This window comes from Benincasa hispida, chromosome 3 (assembly GCF_027475165.1).
Source record: "Benincasa hispida cultivar pf3 chromosome 3, pf3_genome.v1.1, whole genome shotgun sequence".
NCBI lineage: Eukaryota > Viridiplantae > Streptophyta > Magnoliopsida > Cucurbitales > Cucurbitaceae > Benincasa > Benincasa hispida.
The window spans coordinates 57,751,023-57,772,337 of NC_143480.1; the positions used below are offsets into that span (position 1 = coordinate 57,751,023).

The 21,315-nt window shown below is 37.4% G+C and overlaps 1 long non-coding RNA gene across 1 annotated transcript; it reads left to right on the top strand.

Annotated features, from left to right (window-relative positions):
- The first annotated feature begins 3,884 nt into the window (after nt 1-3,884).
- On the top strand, nt 3,885-4,893 carry LOC150037410 (uncharacterized). The gene is made up of 3 exons (XR_016528107.1): nt 3,885-4,237; nt 4,337-4,424; nt 4,508-4,893. It is a non-coding gene; the product is annotated as an uncharacterized LOC150037410 (long non-coding RNA).
- Nucleotides 4,894-21,315: the final 16,422 nt, after the last annotated feature.

Consider the following 21,315-nt stretch of genomic DNA (forward strand, 5'->3'; position numbering starts at 1 on the left):
GATGGGCACATCTTTGTCGGCCTCATAGTCTAAGATGATGAAGTCAACTGGCAAAAACAATTTATCAATCGTGATCAACACATCCTTCACCTTACCTTTTGGAAGAACCAGAGACCTGTCAGCCAATTGGAGAGTCACTGATGTGGGCACGAGTTGCCCCACATTTAATTGTCTAAAAATTGACAGTGACATCAATTTTATGCTGGCCCCCAAGTCACATAGGGCATGCTCAATATAGAGTCCTCCTATGGAGGAAGGAATAGTGAAGCTCCCAGGATCGCTCATCTTCGGTGGGATAATGGATTTGGAACTTTACGTTAATGGTACCGTGGCAAATTTTCCAGTGCCTCTTTTCTTAGTTACCATGTCCTTCAGACACTTGGCATAGGCAGGCATTTCCTCAATCGCTTCACTGAAAGAAATGTTAACATGTAATTTTTTTAACATAGATAAGAAGCGTTGGTACTGTACCTCTTCGTTGTTCTTCTTTCTTAGCCTCTGAGGGAAATGTGGTAACTGGACTTTTACGATTCCCATTTCATTTGACTTTGAGGTCGACGCAACCTCAGGTTCCACTACTTCATTTTCTCTTTATTCTTCTTGCGTTACCGCAAACTCAGGCTCAATTGCAATGGAAGTTATTCTACTATGCTCCTTCTTTTCCCCCTCCATATTCTTCCCACTATGCAATGTCACAACCTGACATTGCTCCTCACCTGATCCCCCTGAGTTGCGTGGAAGTTCGATAGAGCTTGGAAACGCCCCTTGCGGTCTACTTTTCAACTAACTCGCAATCTGGCCCATTTGCAATTCGAGGTTGCGGATGGATGTAGCCTGACTTTGAGCACTGACTCATTTTTCTTTATATATTACTTCAACAGGCTCTCTAGAGAAGAAAATTGCATTGGTTGTTGTGAGCTACTTGCTTGATTGCTTTGTTGACCGTTATTGCGTTGGAAGAATGTTGGTGGCCCTTTTTTTTGCGCCATAGATTGAAAATTTTGTTGTTGATTCTTCCAAGCAAAATTGGGGTGGTTTCTCCACCCGGGGTTGTAAGTGTTTGAAAAAGGGTTATTCTTTACAAAGTATACAGACTGTGGATTTTGCGGGCAATCTTCCATCATATGCCCATCACCGCAAGTCGTACATCTTGCGGTGTTTTGACTAATTGCGTTGATTTGCCCACCTTGCGGTGTTGGGCTGTTGATCGCCATCCCTTGAATCAGATTCATCATTGCGGTCATTTGGTTTTGTAATGAAACAATAGCACCATTATTTGCGTCAGAATCTTTAAGTCTTAATCTCTGGACACTCTCCCTACAGTCTTCATGGTTCTTGGAGATGCTGTTCAGGATGTTCTTCGCCTCATCGTAAGTTTTGTCAAGTAGACCACCAACGGCTGCCGCATTGGCAGCGGTCTACGAAGTGGGATTCAAACAATCTCTCCACTACTTGCTCCCAAGAAGTAATCTCTCCTGGTTCAAGGGAATAAACCCATTTCCTAGCCTGATCACAGAGAGAAAATGGGAATAACGTTAATCGAACTTATTCAGCAGAGATGTTCGGGAACACAAAAGTATTGCAAATTTCAATAAAACTTCGGAGGTGGTCGTGTGGGTCCTCGCCACGCCTTCCTCCGAATTGACCTGCAGTCTGGATCATCTGCTGCATTATCGATTTCATCTCGAATCTGCTTCCGTCGAGGGCAGGCCTCATGATTCCCGGAGAGAAATCATAGAGGTTTGACGATGCATAGTCCCTAATGGGCCTATTGCGATCATTTGCCAACAGAATCGGATTCGCCATGACATTATTATCATTTGGTGCTCCTTCTCTAGGCTGCTCCGCCATCTCTTCTTTATCGCATTGTGGTTGCTGTTGGCGGTCTCTCAGTCTTCGTCTAAAAGTCCTCTCAATCTTCGGGTCGTAATTCACTAGAGATTGAGAGTCCTGCAAAGAAATAAAAAAAAATTACCATTAACAAACTATTTTGCCAAAGTCCCCGGCAACGACCCAAAAACTTGATGTGTTATTTTATTAATTGGAAATATGGATGATATGCGTTGATAGATTGCATTGTGTACTCAAGTTTCCCAAGCGGAATCCAAGTGTAAATTCCTCTGAGTTTCCTGGTAAGTCCAGGGTCGAACACAGGGACTTGTGAAAATAGATTGCGTTGATGGTTCTTTTTTTTTTTATGAAAAATTTGCAGTAACCGAGAAAATAAATAAAGTGTTTGGTTGTTGATTGTGTTAATTAAAAAGAAATGAATAAATGCAGCAGATTTGAGAAACAAAAGTTGCGTTGATAGATGAAATGAGTATGCGATGAACGGGTTGAGAAGATCTTTAGCTAGCGTTACTTGGGAATGTGTCAGACCATGCGATCATGTTACTACCATGCACAACAAGTCATTTTCCAATGTAAATGTGGTGCTCCTAAGTCTAAGACACATGTGTTGAATGCAAAATGTCCATAGTGCTTATCCCTAAGTCTCTACTCTTGTCCTATGCGTTGATGCAAAATGCATGAAGCAAGGTGACCGCATACAATCATATCTTATCGCTAAGATGCATGCGATGCATTAATAACAAATAGTGCTCATTCCTAAGCGCCTATCTCTTGTTTATGCATTCTAATCTAGTCCTTCCAAACCTAGATTCTGACTGACCTTCCAAATTATAGATCCTGTCCTTAGACTACCCTCCCAAGTATCCCTAAAGGACAAATGAAGCATACATAAACAAGATAAACACAAAGAATGAAGACTCTCTAGTTAAGCTAGCTAAATGCTTCTCAATCCATTCAACTAATTTAGCTACTCATGTGTGAATCATAGAGAGTGGACAGATATAGAGAAATAAATTCCATTTTTATAAATACGTTAAATACAAAATGCCAATGGAAGTTTAGGGTAGAGAGCCTGGTAGCAATTCCTTGCTGACCGAGGCTTTTTCTACACTGGAATCTCTATTCTGGCCTAAAAATATTCCTGCTTCCGCAGGCCTCGGCCCTCTCCCTGTCTTTGAAGCTTCCGGTGCTCTCCCAAGCTTACTGGAATGATCTACTGGCACACTTTCTTCCTCGCGTCTGCCTTAAAATGAAAGAAACTATGAACAGAGGCGTGAACTTGTAAAGTGATAAAGTAATCGACTGCTTAACCCCTTCTCTGAAGAATGCACTTGGCATTTATAGAGTTTCCATGGTGAAAGGCGGCTTCTCTCTCCCAGTTGTATAGATGGGACAACTTTAATTCCTGACTGATGCGCCGGATAATTATCACCGATAAAGCTGAATGTACTTCGTGACCGTTATTGGCTGTCAACTTAATTTGGATCCGACTGGCGTAAGCTTTCTATCCCATTTCTCTTAATTATCCTTTCACCTGGATGTGCCCACCATGTTGCGATGACCAAGTTGGTGATTCTTCTTAGGCGAATGTTTGTGAGCACGATCATACAAAGTCTTACGGTGAAGTTGCGCTCAACCAATGTATTCCTATGATCGCAATCTCTGGATTATGTTAATGTATGTTTCGCACAAAAATGTAAAGATCAACTGCTCTAATGTGTTGGACGCATGCAACCGCAATATTATAGAATTTATACTTAATGGACGCAATTTAACATATTTCATCAACGCAATCCAACATTGTTTAAGACTTTAGATCTATGATAACATGCATTTCTGCCCGTTATCATCCAGCAAGGCAAAAAATAGTGCTATATGATGTTGATGATGACATGAATAAAAGTTGCCAAATTTATGTTTTCAGTTAAAGCTTTCAGTTTTAATATCAAATTTATGTATGAAAATTATGATTTAAATGTTAGTCACTCACTAGGCTTCTAACTCATGTTTTCAAATGTTTTTCTTTCAGGTAGCGGTCAGTTCCCAAAAGACTTCTCTGCTGCTGCTCTGCCACTCATAAGATGAAGAAGAACTTCAATGATATGCTCGAGCATATATTCTCACGTTGATTGGAGGATTGGTATTTCCCGAAAAATCCAACAGTAGAGTGCACCTAATGTATCTTCCTCTCTTGTAGATTTTGATGTTGCCAAGACATACAGTTGGGGGGTTGGATGTCTTGCATGGTTATATAGACAACTATGCAATGGTGCAGTTATAGATGACAAAGACATTGCAGGCTCACTTCTATTGCTGCAGATTTGGGCATGGGATCGATTTCCTCTTTTAGCGCCTCGATGACTCCATCGATATGAGAACAACTTAGGTGACAGACCACTTGCAGTACAATAAGCATATTTACCTCATTATTGTTGTGTTCATTATGAAATACTAATAGTTAAAATTCAACTTGTAATTGTTATAGATGGAATGACAACTATTCTGTAATTAGAGCACCGATGCATGTTCTACTACAGTATAGGTACATACTGGATACACATATGCCTAACCAGGTAATATTTTATTCATTCATATATCATATATTGATAATGTTTCGATCTTCTAGTTTATTCATATTTGACACATATGCATGCAGATTATTTGGGAGCCATACAATCATTTCGTTGCCGCCATATTGTCACGATGGTAATGAGATATGGACATCTAGATGTCCACTCATATGTTTTTTCATTGTGGAGTGGCATCACCCAGATCATGTGATGCGTCAATTTGGGATGTTGCAACAAACTCTCCAACCTTGCAATACAGATGCTTAACTCCATTCACACGATCTAAGGGGTAGGCATGAGTGAGACTAGATTGAATATTTGGCTCCTCAAATTTCAATTTGGGAAAATCGCCAAAGTTTGGTTGTTAATGGACCTCCTATTAACAACGATGTAGATACTGGGCCTGGATATATTGAATGGTATTCCACTGTGAGCAAGCGATACATAACGAAAGTAGGAGCATCCTATCATTTGTTGGTATGAGTTTATTCTTTACTAGGATTGTTTACTTTTATTTCTTCATTGCGTACCAAAATAAATTTTAAAGTCATTAACTTTTTATTCAATTCTTTTTTAGGCCGAGCTTTCAACTTTGACATTATCTGCTAAAAGAGCCTTGCATAGACTCACCTCTATATATCGAGTGCGATATTTCGATAGTGATGTTCCAATGGAAGAACAAGGTGATCCAACAAGACATCAGGATGTTCCTATTTGACCTAATGTTCAGAATGAATATCCAGCAACCCCACTCGATCATTTTACACATACTTCCATGATGCCCTCTCCCTTAACATTTGAATTTTTCCAACAACCCTCAGTACACTAAGTATGGAAGAAGGATAAACTTCAGATGTCATGACTAGTACGTGACATACCGACATCGTAGTGAGGGTATACATTTGTTTACAGAGGAAAGCCAACCATCAAGTGTAAGAGGTCATGGCGATCGTGGACACTATGTGACTTAACATGATCGATCTAGGCGTAATAGAGAATCTTCTTCTAGTCATGAATAAAGAAAATTGTACATATAATTAAATTTATTAATGAAATTCAAACACGAAAATGTACTTGCAGTCTACAACACATCCTAAAGAACCTTGAATATTATTTACAATAGTCGAAAGTTAATATCTATATTTTTGCATAAGTTTCTAACAACTTTAAACAAAAAATAATGATTTGAAATTAAACTAATTGAATACTATTAAAATTAATATTGAGTATATCAAATCAATCATAAAAATTTCTTAATCTCAAAGTAACATTATTGTTTATACTGTTAAAAAATTAGTAATATTACTATTCAAATAAAAAAACGTGATTAGTGAGATAGTTGATTTTAGGTAACAATGATTTAGAATTAAACAAATGAAATACTATCAACTGTAAAAAAACATAAGTAATGAAAGGGTTGATTTTAGGGTTGTTAAAAGAATACAAAAAATAAAAACAAAAAAATATTTTCTTTTACCCAAACTGTATGCATCTCTTGAAGAGACGCATTCTTAATTTTTGTATTATTATTTATGAAGAGACGCATTCTTAATTTTTTTTAATGAATGCGTCTCTTCAAGAGACGCATTCAAGCCCGAAAAAAAAAAAAATTCCAGAATGCGTCTCTTCAGATAAGGACAGAAAAACAATCCTATTTATCTAAATAAGTTGAAAAGTACCCCTTTTATCTAATTAAAATAAAAATTAACCCTACAAAGCTAATTAACCATGGGACATCCTATTGGAATTTACAATGTTTAGTTGAAGATATTAAAAGATTTGAAGTAAATTAAAAGTAAAAACCCCAATCAATAGAGAAAAAAAAAAAGAAAACAAATAAAAACTTTATCCTTCAATATATATATATATATATTTTTTTTTCTGTTGTGTGATTGGCTAGCTATCATTTTGTAGTTTGAATTTTGTCCATTTTAGTTATGTATTTCAAATGTTGAATCTTCTTAGTTAATGATTATTATAATTAGTTTCATGTTAGTTTATGGTTGATTTTTTTTTAAAAAAATTTAATCCTTATAAAATATATTCAAATAGCGCATTTTTTTTATATGAAAATTATTATTATTATTACTCTTTAATTAATTTTAATAAATCAAACATCAAATTTAAGATTAAGTGTAAGTACAATGACTAAAATTAGACAATTAGAAATACATAAATTCAAATGAAATAGAATTCAAAGTATAAATATGAAAATGATATTTGAATTAAAGAAAAAAAATTAAATCTAGGATTGTTTTCAAATAAAGAAAAATGAGTCTACTTATTTATAAATATAGCAAAATGTCAGTATCCATTAATGATAGTGCAAAAGACTGATACTATCTATTAGTGTCAATGATAGAGGTCTATCGTGATATATAGTGATATTTTACTATACTTGAAAGCAGTTTTACTATTTAAAACAATTATCATTATTATAACAAACTAATGACTTTGCTTTGAGTTTGTGTCATAGTATATATTTATACGTGCAGGATTTCAAGTAAAACGAATTTGTAGATATACATAAAATAAAGAAGGTTTGAACTAAACAAAGTAATATAATAAGATTAAAATTATTATTATTTTTAAATCTAGGACAACATAGCTCAGTATACTCTTAAGAAGTATATTAGGTACACATACACAAAGGATGATACATAGACTCAAGCTATAAAGAAGATCTAAATTACTAATTCATGGAGGAATTATGGATTTTTATGGTGTTTGGGTCTAATAATTAAATTCATGAGTGCCACATGAACATAGGTCAACTGGTATAAAACTTGTGTTATCAACCTCGAGGATAGAAGTTTGATTCTTCCACCCACATAATATAAATAATAATAATAATATCATCTTATGAGTTAAAAATGTGTAATAATATTCTAAAATTTTATTATTAGGTCTTGTTGGTTGAAAATTTTGGCTAAGCAAAACCCACATCACCTTTCATGTGTCATTAACAATAAATTTGTATGTAGGAATAAACTTCATTGTAATATTTGCTACAAACACTCATATGCTTAATTAGTTGATGGAGTCAAAGTAGAATCGAGTCAGTTAGAGAGGAGGATCAAGTCAGAGGCATGTTCGGGTCGAATGGACTTTATAGTGTGGATTCTCCTATAACCTTTTTCGAGCTTCTCGAGTCTATCTATACACATTCCTATTTTAAATTTTGACTATATTTATTTCGATTTTACCCTCGGTGTCATTTCAAGTTTTATTACCATAGCAATGTATTTGACATTTTTGAAAAATTGTGTTTGAGAATTTCAGGTTTTGCCAGCAGTAATGAAAGCTGCTTGAAGTAGAGGAGAAGAAAGGGAAAAGGTAGTAGAAGAAGCAGGGAAAACATTAGAACCACTTGAGACAGACTTAACTACTAAAAGCAACAAGTTTTTTTGGAGGAGACAAAATTGGTTTTCTGGCCATTAGCTTATTGTCTTGCCATCGAAGAAGGTTTCGGGTTTGAATTGCTCACAACTAACAATTTTCCAAACTTAACCAAATGGAGTGAACATCTTATAAACCACAACCTTTGTTGGGCTTTGTTACTATTCCACCGAGGCCCAAAACTAGGAAACAGATCAGCTCTGAAAGCTAAAGAAAACCACTGGCTTGAAAACTGTGTGCTAAAAGCCCAATCCTCGTGAAGGCTAAATCTAACCTTACACATTGATGGCCAGTATTTTACTAATACACTTATCAGATTTAGTTTGCTTTCTATGTGTGTCTGTTTCCATTTTGTTTCTTTTCTGATTAGTGTGAGCTCGAGAGAGAAAAGAAAAATGAGGGGAGATGTTGTGCAAATTTCTTTAGAAATCTGATGAAAAAGAGAAAATAACAGTGCAAGAAGAGTAATAAAGAGAAGGAAGAAGAGAAACAATAGGTTTAATGTGGTTTGGCAACAAAATAGCCTACATCCATGGAGGAACTGGAATGTTATTTTATCTTGCAGAGGTCTTGAAGATTATAACAAATAAGTAGCTAAGGTTCTTTTTCTTTTTCAGTATATGATGATTCTAGCTAAGATTGTTTATATAGGACTTTACAAAAGTAGTTACAACAGAATGTAAGGTTTATTTAATACATGTTTTGTTAACAAATCTCCACCTTGAAATGAACCTTTACCAAATCTACCTCCTCTTTGCTAACCTTTCTTCTTCATCGTGTTTCTTTCAGCTCAAACTTGATAGATGTCTAGATATTTTTGAAGTTTGACCTGTGTCACAGCTTTGGTCAGCATGTCAGAGGCATTGTCTGAGGTATGTATCTTCAATACCTCAATCTTCTTTTCTTCAATTTGTTCACGTATAAAGTGACATCTATATGTTTTGTTCGATTGTGATACTGAGGATGTTTAGATAGATGTATTGTACTTTGACTATCGCAATAAATCTTCACTGTGTTCTGATTAATACCGAAATGGGGTAGTAATCCCTTAAGCCATAGGCCTTCTTTAACAACTTCTGATGGGGCAATAAACTCGCCTAGTGGTGGAAAGTGCTACCATTGACTGTAATATAGCCTTCCATCTAAGAACACAACTTCCATATAAGAAGATATAACCTGATAGAGACCTCCTTCTGTCTAGGTCCCCTATGTAGTCTAAGTCAACATAGCCAATTAGCTTTGACTTAGTATAAAAAGCTTGTTGATATTATAGGAAATTGAACAAGAGGATTTCCATGAGCAGCGGAAAGATCATTCCAAATTACAATCATATATGAACTTTATAATTACAGTCATAAACCGAAACATACGGTTATGCATTAATTACAGTAATTGCAGCATGATAATGCAAAAGCTTAAGGACAAATGCTACACACTTTTGTAGACTCATTGCCAAGCTCTTTGATCACGAACGCTCAATCACAACAACACAACAACCACGAATGTTCGTCCAACATGTACGCTACACTGCACGAACACTGTGCACTCGAACTCAGTGATCGCCTCAGTCACAAACACCCCAACAACACGAACGACCTCCATAGAACCTCGACAGTGTCAAGTTGAGTATGACATCACCAAGAAGGCTACCTTACCATTCTCGGTGGGAGAATCCAAAGGGTGGGCTCTGTGTGGACTTGGTTTGAGGTAGAAGACAGAGGAAACAACAATCGTGTAAACGGTTGAGCAAGTGGGAGATGACAAAACCTATCGTATAGGTGGATACCCAATCGTTTTGGAAAAGCTAAGCGATCGTCTAGCAAAAGCTATACGATTGTTTAGCTCATCGCTTAGCTGCGTGTCTGTTGCCTACAAACATTCCATGAGCATTTACCTTATCTAAGTTGTCGCTTAGTAAATCCAATTTACTTGACAACTTTCATGAGCATATTTCCGAGAGACGAAATCTTAAATTCACAAAATTCAACCCTACTAAAACTTTCTAAAATTAGGAAAACATTTTTCCTTTTATCTCATGGTTACCATGAAACCACCAATAACTCCCACTCAATTGGTTATTAGAGAAAACGAGTTAATTATCCAATAATTAATATTATTATAAATATAAATGATAACCAACTTATCACACTATATTTATAACCTATAGTTTTAATATTTCATCTCATGAAACATATAAACCATAGCTCTTTTTCTATTCCATGATACTTAATGTAAATCTCATTTACATTAATCCTCCACTATATGTATCTCATACATCATACCGATCATATCATATATAATCGAATTATCTCTTGTCAATTTGAACATTTCAAATCAACACCAAGAACTGATCCTCAACCGAATCCATTGAGCTACCAAGGGGACCTTATGGACCTGTAACTCAAACCTCCAACGGTACGTGAATAACTGACTAAACTCTTTAGTCATGGGATCTACCATCTGTTAACTGCCAGACACTCCACTAAAGACCGACAACTGAACTCTCCTTAACACAGATATATTATGTGTCCATCTTAACCAATTAGCAGTACGACATCCCTTCACAGATCACTCGTAAGTACAGTTGGGCCAATAACCGTTATACCCCTGAAGTTACATCTGTCTCCTTAAGTACCACTGATCCCTCTAATGAACATAAGTCATAGTTCTACTATGACTGAGTCTTATCTTCCAAAGAGAAGCTATGGCCACTATGTTCAAGCCCCGGAATCAGCCCTTAAGGGAGCAACCTCTCTACTTAACCCTACTTCGAAAAAGGAGTGAATTCCATCTTATGGATTGAGTTCCCAGCTCCCAGATCAGATAAGTCCCCAAAAAGGTAGGCATGTTGAGTTGACAATCTGGCCACTCTCACCCATACTAATCAAAGGACTGCCTTCAAAGGCAAGTTCCCAAAACACTCAGGATTGAGGTCGTATCACCTATGGTCGTTTAGGTGAGATGCAAGCCTCTAGTATCAACAGCGTTATATATAGAGTCTAGTCATCTCGTGGTCCAGGTCTTATACAAACTCTTTGTATAGGACACCCTCGCTCGCACGTCTCCACGTGAATGGTCAGGATTAACCATTTGTAGTAGTTTACAACGCTTGCAAACCTCTACAAAACGGGCTGTATCTGTAGTGTCACCAGGATCAGGTATCCCACCTTAATCCTTATACTACAGACCTATTTAGGTTATGACTTAAGGCATGATCCACTTTTATATCACATATACATACTTAAGTTTATATAAGATAACCATGGACCTTTGTTTATTGGATATGAGTAAATGCCAAAATGAAATAACAGTTATTTTATTCATCAAACAATGTGTATCATTACAAACAACGAGACTCTGGGAGAATTAGGACACTAGTCCCAAAAATCTCTCACTTGTCCTAATGCCTTGGGAGACTAATGTACAATACAATATAAAACATGTATAATATACAATAAACTAGGGCATACCCCAGTATCATCTCCTAATTGCCCTAGACAAGATGTCGCATGTCCCGTAGACCTAGAATCTCTAGGTGACTCTCGAACACTTTAGCCGTGAGAGCCTTTATAAAGGAATCAACAACATTGTGCTCCGATGCGATCTTCGTGACTATCACATCACCGCGATGCACAATCTCCCTGATCAAGTGGTATTTTCATTCTATATGCTTACCTCGACGATGACTCCGAAGCTCCTTTGAATTTGCCACAGCCCTGGTGTTATCACAATAAAGAGTGATAGGCAGATCCATATTTGGAACAACTTCCAAATTTGAAAGGAATTTTCTCAACCAAGTAACCTTCTTAGCTGCTTCACAAGCAGCTACATATTCAGCTTCCATAGTGGAGTCTGCGATGCATCCTTTCTTGATGCTTCGCCAGACTACAGCCCCTCCATTCAGAGTGAAAACTGACCCTAATGTCAATTTGCGAGAATCTTGATCGGTCTGAAAGTCAGAGTCCGTGTATCTTGTAAGGATCAAATTCTTATCTCCATACACGATCATCTAGTCCCTCATTCTTCGAAGATACTTGAGGATCATCTTGACTGCCGTCTAGTGCTAAAATCTTAGATTGGAGTGATACCGACTAACAATCCCTACTGCATAGCAAATGTCGGGTCTGGTACACAACATTGCATACATCAAGCTGCCTACAGCTAAAGCATAAGGAATCCGTCTCATCTCCTCAACCTCTTGAGGTGTTTTAGGACATTGATCCTTAGACAAAATGATTCCATGCCTGAAAGTAACAAACCCTTCTTGGAATCCTGCATCCTATACCTGATCAACATTTGATCAATGTACGATACCTGAGACATGGCTAATCGTTTGTTCGTATGATCCTGAATGATTTGGATCCCTATAACATACTATGCCTCACCCTTTTCATTTGGAATTGAGCAATTAGCCATTTCTTAATGTCAGTCAGATACTACATCATTCCCAATGAGTAGGATATCATCCACATACAGTACCACGAAAGTTACTTAACTATTGATGATCTTCTTGTAGACACAAGGCTCATCAATGTACTAATTAAAGCCAAACGACTTGACTGCGGTGTAAATGGATCTATTAAGGTTGAAAACGTTTTGCTCTTGATCTGGAACTATGAACCCCTCTGGTTGAGTCATATAGATGTTCTCCTCAAGATTACCATTAAGAAAGGCAGTCTTGACGTCCATTTGCCATATTTCATAATCATAAAATGTGGCTATGGATAGGAGAATCCTGATAGACTTGAGCATGACAACAGGTGAGAAAGTTTCCTCATAGTCAACTCCCTCAACCTGGGTATAACCCTTTGCCACGAGTCTAACCTTTAAGGTTTGCAATTTTCCATCTACACCTCTCTTTCACTTATAGATCCACTTACAGCCAATAGGTCTTATCCAATCAGGTGGATCAATAAGCTCCCAGACATTATTGAAGTACACAGACTCCATTTCCTGGTTCATGGCCTTAACCCATTCATCTTTGTCAACATCCTTCATTGCTTTCTTAAAAGACAACAGATCATCGACCTCATCATTTGAATGACGTTTTGGGCTTCAGTCAAACCCATGTAGCAATCCGGTGGGTTCATAACCCTCTCACTATGTCGAGGCAATCTCAACTCTTGAGCTGGTTGACTAGATGTTCTGACCTTAACAACTCCTGTTGATCTTTCAACCTGTTCAACAACTCCTATTGATCTTTCAACTTGTTCAACAATTCCTGTTGATCTTTCAACCTGTTCAACAACTTCTGTTGATCTTTCAACCTGTTCAACAACTCTTGTTGAACCCTCAGCAGTCAGTCTCATTAGAGATCTCACGCAAAACGAGCTTACTTCGTGGCTTATGATCCCTCATGTGGTCTTCTTCCAAGAATATAGCATTTGTAGAAACAAACATTTTATTCTCACTCAGATCATAGAAGTATCCACCTCTTGTTTCCTTGGGGTAGCCTACAAAGAGGCAAACCTTCAAATGCGGTTCCAACTTCTTTGGGTTAGTCACTAGCACATATGCCGGACAACCCCAAATCCTGAAGTGGCGTAAACTACCTTTATGACCTCTCCATAACTCAAAAGATGTTTCAGAAACAATTTTCGAGTGAATGTTGTTCAGGATATAACATGAAGTCTCCACTGCAAAACCCCAAAACAAGTTTGGAAGATGAGCATAACTCACCATAGACCGAACCATGTCTAACAATGTTCAGTTTCTCCTTTCTGATACATCATTCTGCTGAGGTGTACAAGAGGCCGAGAGTTGGGACGCAATTCCATGTTCTATCATATAGTTTTGGAATTGGAGGTCCATGTACTCTTCACCATGATCAGATCATAGTGTTTTTATCTTTTTACCTAACAAGTTTTCAACTTTAGCCTTATACTCCTTGAACTTGTCAAGGGCTTCAGACTTACGTTGCATTAGGTAGAGATACCTAAACCTTGAATAATCATCTATGAAAGAGATGAAATATTCATACCCACCTTGAGCTCTAACATTCGTCGAACCACAGAGGTCAGAATGTACAAGCTCCAAGGCTTCCTTGGCTCTATTACCTTTTCCAGTAAAAGATTGTTTGGTCATCTTGCCTTCGAGGCATGATTCACATACCGACAAGGAGTTTTCTTCTAAACTCTTTAGAAGTCCAATTTTTACCAACTTCTCAATCCTATTTAGGTTGATGTGACCTAACCTTAGATGCCAAAGATGGGCATTTTCCTTAGGAGAAACCTTTGGTCTTTTAGCTGTTGTTGCCATACTGAACATTTAAGTGATAAACAAGGTTTTTTTGACTAACGACCTTAGTACATATAAATTACTTTCCATTGAACCATAACCAATCTCCGTTTCATTCTTGAAAATAAACACTTTATTCTAAAAAAAGGAGATGGTATACCCTTGTTCAATGAGACAAGAAACCGAGATTAAGTTCCTCGTAATATGAGGTACTACGAAAACATTATCTAGTAACAGATAACGTTTCTTGTCAACAAATAACTTTAGCCTGCCTATAGCAACAGTTGAAATAACCTCACCAGTGCCGACTCATAGAGTCATCTCTCTCTGTGACAACCTTTTCCAGGAACTGAATCCTTGGTAAGAAGAACTGACATGATTGGTAGCACCCGAATCAAAGATCCAGACAGAAACATCATTCTCTACCAAACACGTCTCCAAGACCAATAAATCAGATTTATTGTCTTTCGTCCTCTTTTGGAGATTAGTGGGATTAGTGTCAAAACAACTGACACTACTGGTTTTGTCATCCATCCCTTTATGCTCGACAAGTAAGAACTGACTTTCAAATAAATCTTACTACAAGTCCATGATCTCACGTGCAATGGCCATGTTCTCAACCTTTTTGGCCAAAACATCAAGTATGTTAGCTAAAATGTGAAGTCGGGCCAATAAATTAGCCTTCATCCACATCTCATATGCATTACAAAAACTTCACGGTGCATCAAGGGTCGGAACTTGAGGACACTTCTTAACCATGACAAATTCGAGGTTGTTTGCCACGAAATACGTTTTACACGATTCTTTCCACTGTATGTAATTGGTCATATTAAAGGCACTAAACGGAAATACTAACGAGTTGTTAAAAAGAAAAACACATTGACCTATGTTAGGTTTTAAGCAAATACCCATTGTAAAACAAACAACATCCAATAAGGTTTTAGCAAAACTAATATGAACCCCGTGTGACATCTAGTTTCGTAATTACGCTTCACAGGTTTAGGACAAAAGCCGTCGAAGGGTGGTCAATATCCCTCCTCTGAATTGAGAAGTTCTCAACCAGTCATTAATACCAGAACAACTCTTGCTCCTATAACGACTAGCCATCATTGATTTGGCCAAGAGGTCATCTTACTTAACAATCTCCCGTAAGTGTGACACACCATTTTAGGCACTAGAGATCCACCCCAAGTAGCCAATCCGAAGGGAAAAAATCCATTTAGGGCAAAACCTAAAGCGACCCTATCCATTTCTGGAGTTCACCTTGATCTTGACCAACTGCACAAAACCCATCCGAAGGGGGACGCTCCCAGGGCACCACGAGGTAGTACAGAATGCTCTCAGGGTGTGAACCAATGATAGAGACCATAGGACATGTTGACACACCCCTTTCACCCACTTACTATAAACACTCTTTCTGTCCACCTTGATATTGACTCATGCAAACACTATCCGAAGGGGGATGCTCCCAGGGCACCAAAGGCCAAGTACGAATCTCACGGTGTGAACATACAGGGAGAAACGTGAGTGGAATCATAGACATATCAGATACATCTCTTCCTCCCATTGAGTATTTTATAAGCTAGGGTTTAGTTTACTTAGAAAAGACATGACTAAGGATTTTAACTAAGTGACTTTTAGGTTTGCTCAAGAGTAACTTTTACCTTGGATAGTTAAACAACTTTTGATCATCATCCATTAAACTCTTTAACGGAGTCTTTGACCAAATTGTTGCATGCTTGTTGAAAATCTATCTAATTCACCTTTCCAGGTAGGTTCACAGGTAGGGGTGTTACATTTTCGTCAACTTAAGAACCTCAACCTAGCCAGAACCCGCCTTAGACAAAAGGTCCCTTATAGATAGATTTAAAACAAATTTAATCATTTTTGCCAACCAATTTAATCCTATTAAATTGATTTTAAAAGATTAATCTAGGTTATTAAATTTTTTTAGAACCATTTGAACTTAGGTCTATCTCAATCCAATTTTAAAACCTTTTTAAAACAAAATTGAGTTCACCCTAAGTCTGCATGTAACTCTTTCTTATTGATTTTAGTTCTAATTTCCTTTATAACAATGATAAACAGAAACAACTAAAACCACAATGCTAAGCTAACACATGCAAGGCATTCATAACGATTATAAACAGTCTAAGTATCATACTCAATGCATTGTCCATTCATTCCTACTTCTTTTATATAACACTTATACAAAACAACAATGAAACAAGCACAACATGCTTCCATCCACCCTTAGACTATAACACTTATAATAAAAGAATGATGCATGATAATGCTCACTACATGCAAAATATAACTCTTATATTTCATGATGCATGTGCATGCTTTCAAGCATCCTCCCACTACGATCGTCTACCTCCAGCGCCTATGCGATTGGGCAACCAACTCTACGCGATTGAGTAAATGATTTACCCCATCGCTTAACATTAGCTAAACGATCATTTAGTAAATACTACACGATCGTATAGAAAAATCTACACTATCGCTTAACTAAATCCCAACGATCGTTTACCTTAGGCTACACGATACGACCATCTGTAGTAGTTTACAACACTTGCAAATCTCTACAAAGCGAGTTGTATCCGTAGTGTCACCAGGATCAGGTATCCCACCTTAATCCTTATACTACAGATCTATCTAGCTTATCACTTAAGACATGATCCACTTGTATATCACATATACATGCTTAAGTTTACATAAGATAAACATGAAGCTTTGTTTATTGGATATGAGTAAATGTCAGAATGAAATAACAGTAATTTTATTCATAAAACAATGTGCATAATTACAAACAATGAGACTCCGGGAGAATTAGTGTCACACCCCGTCCCAGCCTACTTTTTGAGCCTAGGAAAGGACATGACTGCAACAGTTATCAACTCTTTTATTGACACTTACTGCCTAATAACTCTTGCGAAAATAACTCTCTGATACCAATGAACAAATTCAACAACCAATTGAATAAGTCAAGGAGGCAAACAACAAATGATTAAGTAGGCCCATTTTATTACAACAATGTAATGTTCATACAACTCTAAAACTTAATTACAAGTTTACATCAACAACCGTAAAACCCTTCGGAAGTGTAACTGTGGCTTGTGGTAGACCTTGACCTTAGCAGCACCCTAGAACTCCTCACCTTTCGCTGCCTAGGAAGAAAAACATGAAATAATAGAATGAGCTTCACAAAGCTTAGTGAGCAGTAAGAAACTTCTAGAGTCTATTTCAACCCATAAATAACAAACATATCATAAATACGAGATTACAATCAAACTTCATTTTTGAACGAGTCTGGTCTCAACTTCTATCTACAGGCACGGTAGATAGCTAACTGATAACTAATTAGAATGAGTATGCTGTCTACCTACATACATGGTAGATAGTTAACTGTTACTAAACTTAAACGCTTACTCTTTTGTGTTTCCCTTATGTCTCCTATGTGCACATAGCTCCCCGCGCATGGGCTTAAAAGCTAGGCCCGTCGACCCTCTGACCATCCCATACAAGGATTCTCCCACAGGCTCAGGAACTAGACCTCTCGGTCCCCTGACCATCCCGTGAGGTTTTGCTTTCGGGCTCAGGAACTAGGTTTATTGACCCCCTGACCATCCCGATCACATAATCTTATTCTCATGCTAGGTACTCATTCATAACATAAGCATATAAACTTTACTCTAAAAGATATGCTTTAAGACTTAAAGGAAAGTACCACTCACCTTGGTCGTTTAGGAACCTTTCTCTTTTAGAAGTTCCTTGGTCTTCTCAGGCTCCTCTTGAACCCTAAATTCTAGAGTGAACTTAAAGCTTAAATTACACATAGTTCTAGGCTTTATCTCGAGCTACTTTCTTCTACAAATATGCTCTAAAATGTCTTAGGAAGCTTACCTCAAAATCTTAGATTAGACCTCATCGTGGTTTGGGCTGGAATCTTAAAAACATCAAGACTGGCCCAAGCTTACCTGATAGCTCGACCCTTTTGTCTTTTCCTCATTCCTCAGCCCGATTCCTTAGAGCTTCTTCTCTGGCAGACGTACGCTGAAAACTAGACTCTCCTAGCTTTCAAGTGGCTTTTAAATCACTCTAAACGCACGAGTATTCTGGGGGAACTCCTCGTCCCAATTTGATGCTACTTTCTGTCCTCTCTGTCCGATAGCATCTCCCCTCTTGGAACCTCTTGACCAACACATGGTCTTGCTACCAACGCTTACATTCTTCCATCAACGCATAGTCTTCTCCCAATCAGCCTACATACACTCTTCTGAATGTCCTTTGAGGAGAATTTGAGTTATGGTCTGAAGTCCTTGGCCCTATTTATAGGCATCCAAGATTTCTCTAAGGCCAACATCTCATACTTGGCCGCATGCCCAAGTGTCTTTTCCTTATATTATTACCGCAATCTTGCGTCAGCGCAAGCCAAGAGGTCTTGCTCCCCTTTTACCAATGCATAACCCTCAATTTTGCATGTCTTCTTGTGCATCCACCTCATTTTCTTAAGGTTTAAGACTTCTTTCTAACAAACCACGTGTCCGGATGACGACCTTGAATGTGTCCATCCTTCATATGCATTCATCCTTCATGTGCATCCATCCAACTTCATATGCGTTCAACTAGGATAATGACCAACACCCTTTCAACGCATACTACTAGCCTTATCCTATACGCCCACATGCCCTCAGATGTCCAACGCATAGCAACCTTTGGGTCCATTTGGTTCTCAACTCAACACCTCAAGGCATAGCTCACCATCACCTAGGTTCTTGCTAACGCATCTCTTATGACCAACGCAACCAACCTCATGAAGCTTGTTACCGCAAGCCTTAGCAACGCAAGGACAAATCACCATGCGTCCACCTTAGCTTATTCCATCGCCTAGCTCATACTTTAGCAAGGCTCCTGCATCCAACGTATCCATCGCATCCATTGCCGCATGCCATCGTACGCGTCCACCTCAGCCGCATGCCATCGTATACTCGATGCTCAATGGCATACTTGATGCTCATGCTCGATGGCATACTCGATGCTTGATGGCATAATCGATGGTTTTTTGCCTGGTTCAACCCATTTTTTAGCATTAGAGGTCCAGTTCGAGAGGTTTGGGTCGGTTCAAGGCAGTTCAAGCGGTCTAGAAGTGTTTTCGAGCGGTCCCCCTACTAGCTCGTAACGAACTAGCTCTAGAATAACGTGATAAGTTAATTTGAAACGTTCAAATTAGAATTAAGGGAATTAGTAATTATATGAGATATAATTATGTTTAATTTTAGAATTAAGCGGAGTAGGAGAATTTATATATTTAAATATGATTTAAATATATAAAGATGGATATGTGTTAAAATTAATTTAATATTTGATATTAAATTAATTAAGTTTTATTTAATAATTAATTTATGAAATTAATTAATTTTTCATTTTAAAAATCAAATAGATTTTTTAAATCAAAATTTTATTTTTAGATAAAATTGAAACATTGAAAAACTAAAACACTTAAATAGAAAAATGGTTTTTTCCATTATCCATCTTTGAACTAGCTCACAATGAAGCAATATATTTGCCTTGTCTTCTCCAAGCATGAGCTGCAACTCATGCAACTCTTCTCTTTACATGTTGATTTGCAATATAATGAAGAGATTAGAGTGAAAATTAGGCATGCAATCTACAAAATTTAAAGAGAAAATTCGGTTTGAAGAAAAGTTCTTCAACAAAGGTTGCTATAGTGAGTTTTTCTCCTTCATCCCTTGATTCAAGCTTGTTTTGAGTCCCACAACTCAATCTAAAGCATTAAGAGAATAGTGGGAAAGATCTTAAGGTGGTCTACAACAAGATATGGAGAAGATAGCAGCTGGAGATGGAGCTTTGAAGAAGTTCTACAAGAGGTATGTCATGAAACCCATTTTTCTGTAGAAGCATGCCTTATATTATGCCAAAATTAGTGAATTTGAGTGCTTAGATGATCCTTATGCTTCTATTGCAATTGATACAATCCTAAAGCTATCCCCTGGGAGGGTTGTATCATGGGGTTCAGAACAACTCAAACTCCAGAAATGGATAGGATTTATTAGGTCGTTTTCCAACCTTGACTTTCCAATTCGGTAGCATCATTGGGGCCGACCTTTGAGGTCTTAAAATGGAGGATTATACTTACAAAATAACTAAGTGTTAGTAAGTTCTTGATAGAAAACGGTAGCTAAATGACTATCAGAATATGAGTTATTCTAGAGATAGTATTTAGTCAAGAATGTCTTGCTTTAGTGAAGGAGTATTTGACTGCCCCATGGTAACACTTATTCTGACTCACAATAGTATCGTTGCAAAAACAATGAAATTTGGGTACATTATTACTTTGCTAAAACATGATTAAGTTTAAAAGAAATTCACTAATAAAGAATTTTTTTATATTTTTCAGAATGAATAGTTCATTAATATAATTGTTGGCTTCGGATAAATTAACTGAGGACAATTATGCTACATGGAAATCAAATTTGAACACAATACTGGTGACAGAGGATTTGAGGTTCGTTTTGACAAAGGAGTGTCCTCCCATCCCTAGCTAAAATGCAAACCGAACTATTCAGGAAGTATATGACAGATGGACGAAGGTGAATGAGAAAGCCCGTGCCTATATTCTTGCCAGCAGATCTGATGTTTTGGCTAAGAAACACGAAAGCATGTATACTGCCAAAGAGATTATGAAAACTCTACGTGGGATGTTTAGACAACCGTCCTTCTCCTTGAGGCATGATGCTTTCAAATATATTTACAATTTCGAATGAAAGAAGGGACCTGTATTAGAAAACATGTCCTGGACATGATGGTCTATTTCAATGTGGTAGAGGTAAACAGAGTTGTCGTAGATTAGAGAAGCCAAGTCGGTTTTATTCTAGAGTCTCTTCCGAAGATCTTCTTGCAATTTCACACCAATGCGTTAATGAACAAAATAGAATACAACCTAACTATACTTCTCAATGAGCTGCAGGCTTTTCAATCAATTTTGAAAACAAAAGGACAAGAAGCAGACGTAAATGTTGCCGTTGCTGAGAAAATAAGATCGTTCTCTAAAGAGCCTGATGTTGCTTCTTCTTCTAAGAATAAGAGTATGTCCTTGAAGAAGAATAGGGGGAAGGGAAAAAGAAAACTTCTACTAGTCGCAAAGGCAAGGCCAAATTTGCAGATAAAGGAAAATGTTTCTACTGTTGTTGTGCCTACACACTTGAAATTCTTGAAATGAAAAAGCCAAGATGAT